A 13,368-nucleotide genomic window follows, 5' to 3' on the forward strand; every position below is an offset into this window, starting at 1 on the left:
GATGTGCACAGGACCACCTGGAAGTCAGTGCTTGCATTACAGTAAGGGCAGACTACAAGAAACGAAACCATCCGTGATAAAAGATTATCAGGTAAATGACCATCAGTAATATGGGAGCAGAAAGCTCTGTATACTGTATTATCGCTGCATATGTCATTATATTTCTTATGTCCGGGTCTAGGACTGGTGAATATTAATATTTTATGTGTACATCTTATACATATTTAACCATGAACTCAATTTCAACTTGAAGCTGCACATTTGTCTTAACTCTGGTACAATGCATCATGAGCATTTATTGTAAAAGAAGCAGAACTGGTGGGGTTGTACCTATGTATTGGCACAGGGCAGAATAGGAGCCATAGCATAACAAGTATAACCCATCACCAGCAGCATTTTTATTACTTTTTTATTAGATTTTTTATTTAGTGTCTTTTATCAAGCATAAACACTGATTATTGATACTTGATGAAACACTCCTGTTGGTTGTAGTTTCCCAGGCAATGAGGGGGGATCCTGTTGTTGGGAAGATTAAGCGCACGTTCACACATACAGGATCCTGCGCAGATTTGATGCGCAGGATTTGTAACTGCCGATTAGAAGCTGTGCTCAGTCATTTAGTTAACATTGAAATCTGCAGCAGAAAATCCTGCGCACCAAATCTGCGTACGTGTGAACATACTCCTAAGGGTACGTTCACACGTGCGGATTTACAGCGTATTTTACACTGCAGATCCGCCGCTGAAGGACCTCTGTATGGTGCCCTTAAATGTGCCTGCCGAGCAGACACACTGCGATGTGCGAGTCGCCGCGCATGCGCGGTGTACTCGTACACATCGCGGCCGCTTCCCCCTGCTCAATGAGCTAGGCCGAGAGCTGCCGTGATGTGCGGGTATACTGCGCATGCGCACGGCGACTCGCACATCGCAGTGTCTGCTCGTAGCGGGGTATTGCCGCTCCGAGCAGGCACATATAAAGCCAGCATATAGGAGGTCCTTCAGCGGCGGATCCGCAGCGAAATACGCTGCGAAATTCCGCATGTCTCAACATACCCTAAAGGAGTTTTTTTTTCATAAAGACAAAATATAGCTCTTACCTCACATAGGTTTGTCCTTTATAGAATTGATTATAAACATCACACTGATTATATATACATGCACTTCAACCTTTTCCTGCTGTACACAGCTTACATGAATCCATGCTTTTTACCTAACAATTAGCCTTCTCTTCTGAAGGATCGACACTGTGCTACACATTACATCAATCATGGGACTATCTGCAGGCATGTCTGCAATGGACAGTCTTGTCCATTAACACTGCAACTAGGTAAACACATCTTATTCCAGTGTTTCCCAACCAGGGTGCCTCCAGGTGTTGCAAAACTACAATTCCCAGCATGCCTGGACAGCCAAAGGCTGTCCAGGCATGCTGAGAGTTGTAGTTTTGCAACACCTGGAGGCACCCTGGTTGGGAAACACTGACTTAGGATACGTTCACACGAGCGGATCCACAACGTATTTTACACTGCAGATCCTCCGCTGAACGACCGCTGCATGGTGGCTTTACATGTGCCTGCTCGGAGTGGCAATACGCCGCTATGAGCAGACACACTGAAGCGATGGTCGTGGTCGCTCCCCCTGCTCAATGAGCAAGGCAGAGAGCAGCTGCGATGTGCGAGTATACTGCGCATGCGCACTGTGACTCGCACATAGCAGTGTGTCTGCTCGTAGCGGCGTATTGCCGCTCCGAGCAGGCACATGTAAAGCCACCACGCAGGGGTCCTTCAGCAGCGGGTCCACAGCGTAAAAATACGCTGTGGGTCCGCTCGTGTGAACGTACCCTTATTCATTTATATTTTTCACACTAAAGGAACACTCCGCACTCCCAAGCGAAAATTGCAGTCAACGGCCCAGATTTATCAAACTTTGGGAGAGAACAAAATGGAGAGATTTTCCCACAGCGACCAATCACAGCTCAGCTAACGATCTCTGGTAAAGGGAAAGCTGAGCTGTGATTGGTCGCTGTGGGAAAATCCCTCTATTTTTTTCTCTCACAGTTTGATAAACCTGGGCCAATGTGTATGCAGTCCAATCCCGTTAGGCAGTGAGTTAAAGGGGTTCTCCACCATAAGGTGATTTTAGTACATACCTGGCAGACAGTAATGGACATGCTTAGGAAGGATCTGCGCTTGTCTTGGGGCTAAATGGCTATGTTGTGAGGTTACCATAACACTGTGGCTAGATGTTTGTGAACTGGTATTTCCTGTTTGACTTTTCTTTTTTTGACTACAAATCCCATAATTCCATCTTCCTCCCTCCCACACATCAGCCACCCCACCCATTGAAACATAAATGAGCTGCATCCATTCAAAAGACCTGTGGTTTTCAATCAGGGTGCCTACAGCTGTTGCATTAGTTGCGGATTGATCTCTCTCCCTCCAAGTGATCGCTCCACCCATTGAAGCAGACAGGCTCCCTGTCATCAGCTGACTAGTGAGGTCAGGTCTCGGCCTCATTGCAACCTGGGAAAAATCTGAGACAACAGTCATTTTGTATGCTGTTAAAAATAAATATTGGAGAGAAAATCACATAAGAAAACCGTCACACACAGGTACAGACACTATAGACACTATATTATGAACTACACTAACTTTACAGCCCCTGTCGCATAGTCACATAAAAATAATTCCTCGAATACCCCTTTAAGACTGTGGCAATCGTGTGTAGGTCAGTTCCCAACTTGAAATAACTTTACATAAAGTAAAAAAGAAACAATGCACTCACCAGCATTGTAGAACTTTTATATTTTCTTGTTTTTATTTAACGAGGCAGCAATCCTCTGGCCGACCTGTTGGTCTCTAAATATATATATATAATATATATATATTTTTTTTTTTTTAAACTTAAATTTTTCTGCTGTCTTAGCTGCACCCAATAGTGCGGGGGAATCTATCATTAGTGCAGATTTTTGCTCAATGCTAAACTTTCTGCACAAGTGTGTGATTTTCTCAGTTGCTGCACAAATTGTATTAGGTGGTGCAAGTCACTTAATAAATTTGTGCAAATTACAAGAAGCCCCTAGATAGTGTAAAATGAGTGAAAAGCTTGCACACATTTCTGTCATGGCTGGTTAGTGGAGTACGTGTGAGCAAAAATTTGTGCAAGTGAGAAATTCGATAAATTCAGCCACCCTTCCCCCCCCCACGCCAACCTCCCAAAACAGGAAAAATTAGGAAGCCAGCACGGACAACATTAAAATAGTGCAAAGTTAGATAACCATTTCAGCGCAAGTTAATGCGCAAAATAAAATCACAATGTGCATGCAGTGTGGGCCAGTTGAAACATATCCTGCGAAACTGCACCGTAGCCCCGAACGAACATCCCCCTGTCTATCGTCCACCCGTGTCCTGCACTGTGTATACCCTTCATGTTTGAATAAAGAAGTGGTGAAGAAATCGCCCTGGTTATTTTCTATTTGTTGAAGATTGCAATTTTGCAGGTGCATGCCAGTTGATAAATTCCCCCGTATCTTTATCTTGTATTCACAAACGGTGTTTTTTCACTAATTTTTGTGATGGTGTTTTCTTTTTTTATCTTTTCTTTGACTTAGCACATCTGTGAATACTGACTTGATCATCGCCTTATTAGGCTATGTTCAGATGGCAGTAATTCTGCATAGATGCGAAATTCCGCAGCAAAATATTTGTCCGGAATGCCGCATCTTTCCGCATCTATGCAGAATTTTTGCAGAATTCATTCAAAATTTCCACATGAATTCACGCATGAATACACATCGCACAGAAAAAAAAAGTGCTATTTTACATTAAAAAATTTGCACTAAATCCGCATTTTGCGGAGGAAAAAAAAAAAACCCTGTTCACTTCAATGGGGTTCCGCAGCTGAATCCTGCAAAAATATAACACATGACTTATATTTTTGTGGAATCTGAAATTTTAGCTGCGGAACGTCTGCAGCGAAAATACTGCAATGTGAATGGGATTGAACTTAATTGAACTTAATAAGCTATAAACACATGCAGGATTTCCATGTGGATTTCAGTGCGGAAATCCTTGCGGAAATCCTGCCGTATGAACATAGCCTTGGTCTTCTGCAATGCCTGTTCTAAAAAGCCAAAATTTAATACATGTCTAAGGCCAGATTGACAAAGTGCAGACATTGACAACTGCTAGCACCTACTACAGTATTAGGCTTCCCTTATACTAGTTTTAAAGTTGTGATACATTATTAAGTGCTTAAATATCTATCTGTTTTGATATAAAGCAAAAAGTTCAGATTGAAAGAAACGGGGAGCACTCACGATACCGGGTTAGATGATAGTGCAGGAAAGCCTTTATTCAGGTGCAGCAGACAACGAATGGCTGGACGTCAGGACACCCCGCAACACGTGTTGCGGGGTGTCCTGGCGTGCAGCCATTCGTTGTCTACTGCACCTGAATAAAGGCTTTCCTGCACTATCATCTAACCCGGTATCGTGAGTGCTCCCCGTTTCTTTCAATCTGAACTTTTTGCTTTATATATGGATATACTTTTAAGGGGTCTTGAGGCACCGAAGATAGGGTGTTAGTGCACCGCTCGGAAGGAAAGGCTCTCTGTTGCACCTCAGTGTGATTCACTCTATGTCTATGCCGTACCTATTAATGGGCCGTACATGAAAAGATAGTGCCGATCGCTTTCTCTCACATTACATCTATCTGTTTTGAGTTGGGCCTTAAAAAGGTACTTCGGTGGAAAACTTTTTATTTTTTTTAAATCAATTGATAGCAGAAAGTTAAACAGATTTGTAAATTACTTCTATAAAAAAAAAATCCTAATCCTTCCAGTACTTATTAGCTGCTGAATACTACAGAGGAAATTATTTTCTTTTTGAAACACAGAGCTCACGAGCTGAAGCACGAGCACAGCGCTCTCTGCTGACCTCTCTGTCCATTTTAAGAACTGTCCAGAGTAGGAGAAAATCCCTAGAGAAAACATATGCTGCTCTGGACAGTTCTTAAAATGGACAGAGATGTCAGCAGAGAGCACTGTGCTCGTGATGTCAGCAGAGAGCTCTGTGTTCCAAAAAGAAAATAATGTCCTCTGTAGTATTCAGCAGTCAATAAGTACTGGAAGGATTAAGATTTTTTTTAATAGAAGTAATTTACAAATCTGTTTAACTTTCTGGCAGCAGTTGATTAAAAAAAAATAAAAAGTTTTCCACCGGAGTACCCCTTTAAACCCCATTGTGCCCAGCTCCTTCATGTCGTGCCAGTTGGTGGATTTCCACCGGAGTACCCCTTTAATATTTTTATTGTGAATGATATGTGTTAAACTGATTGTTAATGCTTTGGCTAATGCATGAGGGCAGTCATAGGGTGCCTCCTTATAATAGACAACGCCATTAACTATGATTCCTATCTCCTGTTTCAGTAAGCCTCACTATTAGAGAATCATCATTCAAGCATTTGCTGTGTAGAGATCCTTTATCAGGATGCAGTGTACACTCGGCTCGCGTATGGGGTCGTATTTACAACTTGTGCTGTCCTAGGCACTAAGAATAAATACACCCCATTTGGGGGATTCCACAAGGGTTGGAATTTTTTATTCAGATCTCTCACAGATGTGCAGTAGAAACAAAATGCATTAGATGCAGATTGTTGCAGATTCATTGTGAATATTGCCCCTATGCACAGAAAGTGGGGAAATCGATCACAAAAGTAGAAGTTTGCAGACTGCTTTCCACACTCTTGGCATTCTCTCAATCAGTTTCATGAGGTAGTTACCTGAAATGGTTTTCCAACAGTCTTAAAGGGGTCCTCCTCTGCTCAGCGTTTGGAACAAACTGTTCCGAACGCAGGAGCCGGCGCCGGGAACTCGTGACGTCATAGCCCCGCCCCTCATGGAATCACACCCCGCCCCCTCAATGCAAGTCTATGGGAGGGGGCGTGACAGCTGTCACGCCCCCTCCCATAGACTTGCATTGAGGGGGCAGGGCGTGACACCATGAGAGAGCGGGGCTATGATGCACGAGCTCCTGCAACTGGCTCCAGCGTAATACAGGTAAAGAGTAGTATAGAACATGTAGTACCTCCCTGTACTGTAGGGGGCGCTACCAGACACCAGTCAGTGCATGCACTTCAGTAATACAGGTAAAGAGTAGTACAGAACATGTAATACCTCCCTGTACTGTAGGGGGCGCTACCAGACACCAGTCAGTGCATGCACTTCAGTAATACAGGTAAAGAGTAGTACAGAACATGTAATACCTCCCTGTACTGTAGGGGGCGCTACCAGACACCAGTCAGTGCATGCACTTCAGTAATACAGGTAAAGAGTATAGAACATGTAGTACCTCCCTGTACTGTAGTGGGTGCTACCAGACACCAGTCAGTACATGCACTTCAGTAATACAGGTAAAGAGTATAGAACATGTAGTACCTCCCTGTACTGTAGGGGGCACTACCAGACACCAGTCAGTGCATACACTTCAGTAATACAGGTAAAGAGTAGTATAGAACATGTAATACCTCCCTGTGCTGTAGGGGGTGCTACCAGACACCAGTCAGTACATGCACTTCAGTAATACAGGTAAAGAGTATAGAACATGTAGTACCTCCCTGTACTGTAGGGGGCACTACCAGACACCAGTCAGTGCATACACTTCAGTAATACAGGTAAAGAGTAGTATAGAACATGTAGTACCTCCCTGTACTGTAGGGGGTGCTACCAGACACCAGTCAGTGCATGCACTTCAGTAATACAGGTTAAGAGTAGTACAGAACATGTAATACCTCCCTGTACTGTAGGGGGCGCTACCAGACACCAGTCAGTGCATGCACTTCAGTAGTACAGGTAAAGAGTAGTACAGAACATGTAATACCTCCCTGTAATGTAGGGGGCGCTACCAGACACCAGTCAGTGTATGTACTTCAGTAATACAGGTAAAGAGTACAGAACATGTAATACCTCCCTGTACTGTAGGAGGCGCTACCAGACACCAGTCAGTGCATACACTTCAGTAATACAGGTAAAGAGTACAGAACATGTAATACCTCCCTGTACTGTAGGGGGTGCTACCAGACACCAGTCAGTGCATGCACTTCAGTAATACAGGTAAAGAGTAGTACAGAACATGTAATACCTCCCTGTACTGTAGGGGGCGCTACCAGACACCAGTCAGTGTATGTACTTCAGTAATACAGGTAAAGAGTACAGAACATGTAGTACCTCCCTGTACTGTAGGGGGTGCTACCAGACACCAGTCAGTGCATGCACTTCAGTAATACAGGTAAAGAGTAGTGGAGAACATGTAATACCTCCCTGTACTGTAGGGGGCACTACCAGACACCAGTCAGTGCATGCACTTCAGTAATACAGGTAAAGAGTAGTATAGAACATGTAGTACCTCCCTGTCCTGTAGGGGGCACTAGCAAACAGCCAAACAGTGCATGCACTTCAGTAATACAGGTAAAGAGTAATACAGAACATGTAATACCTCCCTGTACTGTAGGGGGCGCTACCAGACACCAGTCAGTGTATGTACTTCAGTAATACAGGTAAAGAGTACAGAACATGTAGTACCTCCCTGTACTGTAGGGGGCGCTACCAGACACCAGTCAGTGCATGCACTTCAGTAATACAGGTAAAGAGTACAGAACATGTAATACCTCTCTGTACTGTAGGGGGCGCTACCAGACACCAGTCAGTGCATGCACTTCAGTAATACAGGTAAAGAGTAGTATAGAACATGTGGTACCTCCCTGTACTGTAGGGGGCGCTAGCAAGCAGACAGTGCATGCACTTTCAATAATACAAGTGTCTTACCAGTGAATGCCCATCCTGATTGGTCAGTTCTTTCGCCAATTGACATGTTTTACAGATCTGGACTGTCCATAGCTTTATATGTTGAGTCTGGGTTCAAGTTACAATGGTCCAGAAAAGATAAAACACTGTAAGTTGAGTCCATTATAAGTTGAGGGACCACTGTGTGTATCGATAGATATGTGTGTGTATATACTGTATACATATATCTATATATGCATTATAGAGAAAGAATGTTCACTTGCAATCACCAGTCCTGTGACTTGCTGCATTTCGGAAGGTTCCGTTGTGCCGGGAGACGACGGGCCGGTAGAAGCGCACGGCTGTGTGTGAAAATGGCTGTTAGCCTCTGAGCACCTTCATCCCGTCGTCTCCCAGCGCAACGGAATTGTACGAAATACAGCAAGTCACAGGACCGGTGAGTGCAAGAGAACATTGTTTCTCTATAATGCATATGTACACTAGCACTTGACTTCACTTAGCACCCCGGAAATGAAACGTTATTTAGCAGTTATGGCCGCTGACACCGCAATTAACACTCCCATACCCAGGTCTGAATATATAAACAAAAAAGAGTAGTGCCCTCCAAAATTCTTTACAAATAGAATATATATATATATATATATATATATATATATATATATATATATATGTGTGTGTGTGTGTATATACATATATATATCTATACACACACACACACACACACATGCATACACACACTATTTTCTCTGATTTTCTCCGATTTTCCAGCAGCACTGCAGTGATAGCACTGAGCAGGCCTAGAGGCAGCACAGTATACGGGTGGTGATGAGTAGTCTGAGGATAAACCCCATTACCTGCCAGTATAAAATATATTGCAAATATTATGCAAATATTCCCGACATACCCTCATGCAGCGCTTTGCCATAGCTAAGGTAGAAATATAGCAGAATCATACACAACAGGTCAAATATTCCATCATAACAGCAATAAATGTTAAGTCTAAGGACACATATTCTAAATATAGCATCCCCCCCCCCTTAATGTGTCAGGGTAAGATTAATCGTCCTCACAGGACTGACTGCACCCCCTTTCGCATTGAGGACAATTGAGGCTGTGATTGCAGTGAATTAGACACATCTCACTGGCTCTATCCGCAGCTATTCATGCTCCTGCCTATCTCTGCCTGCCCTGGGAGTGACTATAGTCTTGTCAACAGTGTTGTGGAGGCAATGAATATTCATGAGCAGCTGAGGCAGGGCTGTGCCTCTGGATTGCTTCTTCTGAGCCATCATCATCACCATTGTACAGTTTATCTGCTTTTCCAGGAAGAACACTAGAAGCCGGCAGGATCTGACCAGGCTGGAGAGGATACAGGGACTAGGATGCTGAGCTAGGAAGGACCATTCTCCCCCTGCAGTCTTTGTCCTGATGCTGAGAATCTGGTGACTGGACCTGTGATCTCTGCAGGTGATGATTCTGTCCTTCTGATTCCTCTGCCCTTCTTCTTCCTCTGCCCTCCCCTATCCAATGATCCTTTATGTGCAGATGCGGTCACAACATCTGTGCGGCTCTTGGGCTTCATTTCCAGGGGGGTTTAGCCTGAATTCCCTAGAAAACCTCTTATACCGTAGGGTCTCCGGCTGCACAACAGGGGCACCTATTCATGATATGGGGGGGCCAGTCCTCATGGCGGTGTCTTGTGTCACACTGTACCACTGCTGCTGAATAAATGATGTATTGTTTATCCATCGGGTAAACATGGCATTAATGATGATTGCGTCACGGCCGTGATCCAATGGATCTTAGCAGAGAATATATGTGATGTCATTTGACCTATGTGCTGTAATGCGAGATATATATATATATATATATATATATATATATATATATATATATACGTGGAATACATGAGTGTTGTATAATGCATGATGAGCCCTGTGGTAGCAGCGTACAGGCAGGACCAGACAGGTATACAATCCAGCCATTATTTACTCCGCATACACTACATGTTTCTTCTGCTCCAGACAATTATCATTAACCCATTGGGAAATAACAGTGAGTTATGGCAGGGTTTCCCAACCAGGGTGCCTTTAGATGCTGCAAAACTACAACTCCCAGCATGCCCGGACAGCCTTTGGCTGTCCCATTGGGAAATAACAGTGAGTTATGGCAGTGTTTCCCAACCAGGGTGCCTCCAGATGTTGCAAAACTACAACTCCCAGCATGCCCGGACAGCCTTTGGCTGTCCCATTGGGAAATAACAGTGAGTTATGGCAGGATTTCCCAACCAGGGTGCCTCCAGATGCTGCAAAACTACAACTCCCAGCATGCCCGGACAGCCTTTGGCTGTCGCATTGGGAAATAACAGTGAGTTATGGCAGTGTTTCCCAACCAGGGTGCCTCCAGATGCTGCAAAACTACAACTCCCAGCATGCCCGGACAGCCTTTGGCTGTCCCATTGGGAAATAACAGTGAGTTATGGCAGGATTTCCCAACCAGGGTGCCTCCAGATGCTGCAAAACTACAACTCCCAGCATGCCCGGACAGCCAAAGGCTGTCCCATTGGGAAATAACAGTGAGTTATGGCAGGATTTCCCAACCAGGGTGCCTCCAGATGCTGCAAAACTACAACTCACAGCATGCCCGGACAGCCTTTGGCTGTCCCATTGGGAAATAACAGTGAGTTATGGCAGTGTTTCCCAACCAGGGTGCCTCCAGATGCTGCAAAACTACAACTCCCAGCATGCCCGGACAGCCAAAGGCTGTCCCATTGGGAAATAACAGTGAGTTATGGCAGGATTTCCCAACCAGTGTGCCTCCAGATGCTGCAAAACTACAACTCCCAGCATGCCCGGACAGCCTTTGGCTGTCCCATTGGGAAATAACAGTGAGTTATGGCAGTGTTTCCCAACCAGGGTGCCTCCAGATGCTGCAAAACTACAACTCCCAGCATGCCCGGACAGCCAAAGGCTGTCCCATTGGGAAATAACAGTGAGTTATGGCAGTGTTCCCCAACCAGGGTGCCTCCAGATGCTGCAAAACTCCAACTCCCAGCATGCCCGGACAGCCTTTGGCTGTCCCATTGGGAAATAACAGTGAGTTATGGCAGTGTTTCCCAACCAGGGTGCCTCCAGATGCTGCAAAACTACAACTCCCAGCATGCCCGGACAGCCAAAGGCTGTCCCATTGGGAAATAACAGTGAGTTATGGCAGTGTTCCCCAACCAGGGTGCCTCCAGATGCTGCAAAACTCCAACTCCCAGCATGCCCGGACAGCCAAAGGCTGTCCGGGCATGCTGGGAGTTGTAGTTTTGCAGCATCTGGAGGCACCCTGGTTGGGAAACACTGAGTTACAGTAATGAGAAGAAAATGTGAATATAAAGGAAGTGAGTCCATGGGAAATAGACAATTGTAGATGTTTATGAGCACCGAAATTATATATAAATGTAGATAAGTGTAAAGTATTGGGGATATTTAAATGTATTTGTATTTTGTTTGTTCCTTATACATAATACCAAGAAAGGGACCTGGCCTTGTATGGTGCAGGGCAATGTCTATTGGCCAGGTTTTTGCTGATGTAGACCTGTTATCTCAATGAAGCGTAATGTGATTTTTTAGAAATTATTGCTATATATATATATATATATATATATATATATATATATATATATTCAAATTTAATATATATATAGCAATCATTTCTAAAAAATCACAATACACTTCATTGAGATAACAGGTCTACATCAGCAAAAACCTATATATATATATATATAATAGTGACCTACGATGGCCCTGACCTACGATCATTTCAACATACAATGGCCTCTCAGAGGCCATCGCATGTTGAAGGCAGCATCAACATACGATGCTTTTGTATGTCGGGGCCATTGCATAAACGGCTATCCGGCAGCACAGACTGCTTCAGCTGCCACCGGATAGCCGTTTACGGTGCCCCGTGTGCTCCGCTGACGATCACTTACCTGTCCTCGGGGTTCCGACGCGTCCTATTCGGGATCCCCTGCATCGTCGGCGCTCTCCATCGTCGTCATCACGTCGCTGCGCACGCCGTCCCGTCATCCAATAGGAGCGGCGTGCGTAGCGACGTGATGGCGGCGACGGAGAGCGAGGATGCCAGGGAAGCAGAGGCCTTGCCGGAGCATCGGGGACACCCCGGGGACGCATGACAGCGATGGAAGGCGACATCCCGGGCAGCGGTGACGGTCCGGAGCGGCGGGGACAGGTGAGTATAACCTCCAATATCAGTGGTCTTCAACCTGCGGACCTCAAGATGTTGCAAAACTACAACTCCCAGCATGCCCGGACAGCCGTTGGCTGTCCGGGCATGCTGGGTATTGTAGTTTTGCAACATCTGGAGGTCCGCAGGTTGTAGACCACTGTCCTATACTTTACTTTGCACGGATCCCTCAACATATGATGGTTTCAACAAACAATGGTTCATTTGGAACAGATTACCATCGTATGTTGAGGGACCACTGTATGTATATATTTGTTATAATATGGTTTGATAGTGTAAATAAATCTTGTAATACACAAAGATACTATGCAGATTTCTGCTTTTCTGCTGATACTAGTTTAGGGCCTTATCTTCCTCAACCATCACAAATGGTTTGTAAATATTTAATATATCTTTTCATGTGAAAACACTGAAGAAATGACCCTCTGCTACAATGTAATGTAGTGAGTGCACAGCCTGTATAACAAGGGTTAATGTTGTGTCCCCTCAAAATAACTCAACACAAAAGTGAGTACACCCCTAGTTGAAAAGTCTAAATTGGGCCCAAAGTGTCAATATTTTGTGGGGCCACCATTATTTTCCAGCACTGCCTTAAAGGGGTTCTCCGGTGCTTAGACATCTTATCACAGCTATCATGCCCCCTCCCATAGGCTTGCATTGAGGGGCGGAGCGTGACATCACATGGGGGCGGAGACATGACGTCACACGCCGCCGGCCCTTTGGTCGCCAGTAATCAGACCCGGAGCGAACACGCTCCGGGGACTGATTACAAACGGGATGCCGCGTGCAAGATCACGGGTGTCCCCAGCGGCGGGACTCCCGTGGTCAGGCATCTTATCCCCTATCCTTTGGACAGGGGATAAGATGTGGAAGCACCGGAGAACCCCTTTAAGGCTCTTGGGCATGGAATTCACCACAGCTTCACAGGTTGTCCCTGGATTCCTCTTTCATTCCTCCATTACAATATCCCAGAGTTGGTGGATGTTAGAGACCTTGCACTCCCACACTTTCCATTTGAGGATGCTCAATGGGGTTTCGGTCTGGAGACATGCTTGGCCAGTCCACCACCTTTACTTTCAGCTTCTTTAGCAAGGCAGTGGTGGTCTTGGAGGTGTTTGGGGTCGTTAACATGTGTGAATACTGCCCTGCGGCCCAGTCTCTGAAGGGAGGAGGATCATGCTCTGCTTCACTATGTCACAGGACATGTTGGCATTCATGGTTCCCTCAGTGAACTGTAGCGCCCCCAGTGCCTGCAGCTCTCATGACACTCCACCACCATGCTTGACTATAGTCAAGAGACACTTGTCTTTGTACT

General features: G+C 45.2%; 1 protein-coding gene across 6 annotated transcripts in view; it reads left to right on the forward strand.

Annotated features, from left to right (window-relative positions):
* Nucleotides 1-13,368, forward strand: part of FEZ1 (fasciculation and elongation protein zeta 1) — a 129,837-nt gene that overhangs the window by 35,500 nt on the left and 80,969 nt on the right. For 2 of the 6 annotated variants that reach the window (XM_056544268.1, XM_056544269.1), the window contains exon 1: nucleotides 8,945-9,266. The exons of the other annotated variants lie outside the window; for them this stretch is intronic. The gene's annotated coding sequence lies outside the window, so the exon portion shown is untranslated. Of the gene's footprint in view, nucleotides 1-8,944; nucleotides 9,267-13,368 lie in introns of those variants that run through there. 6 annotated transcript variants of the gene reach the window in all.

Source organism: Hyla sarda, chromosome 10, assembly GCF_029499605.1.
Source record: "Hyla sarda isolate aHylSar1 chromosome 10, aHylSar1.hap1, whole genome shotgun sequence".
In the NCBI taxonomy this organism is placed as follows: Eukaryota; Metazoa; Chordata; class Amphibia; order Anura; family Hylidae; genus Hyla; species Hyla sarda.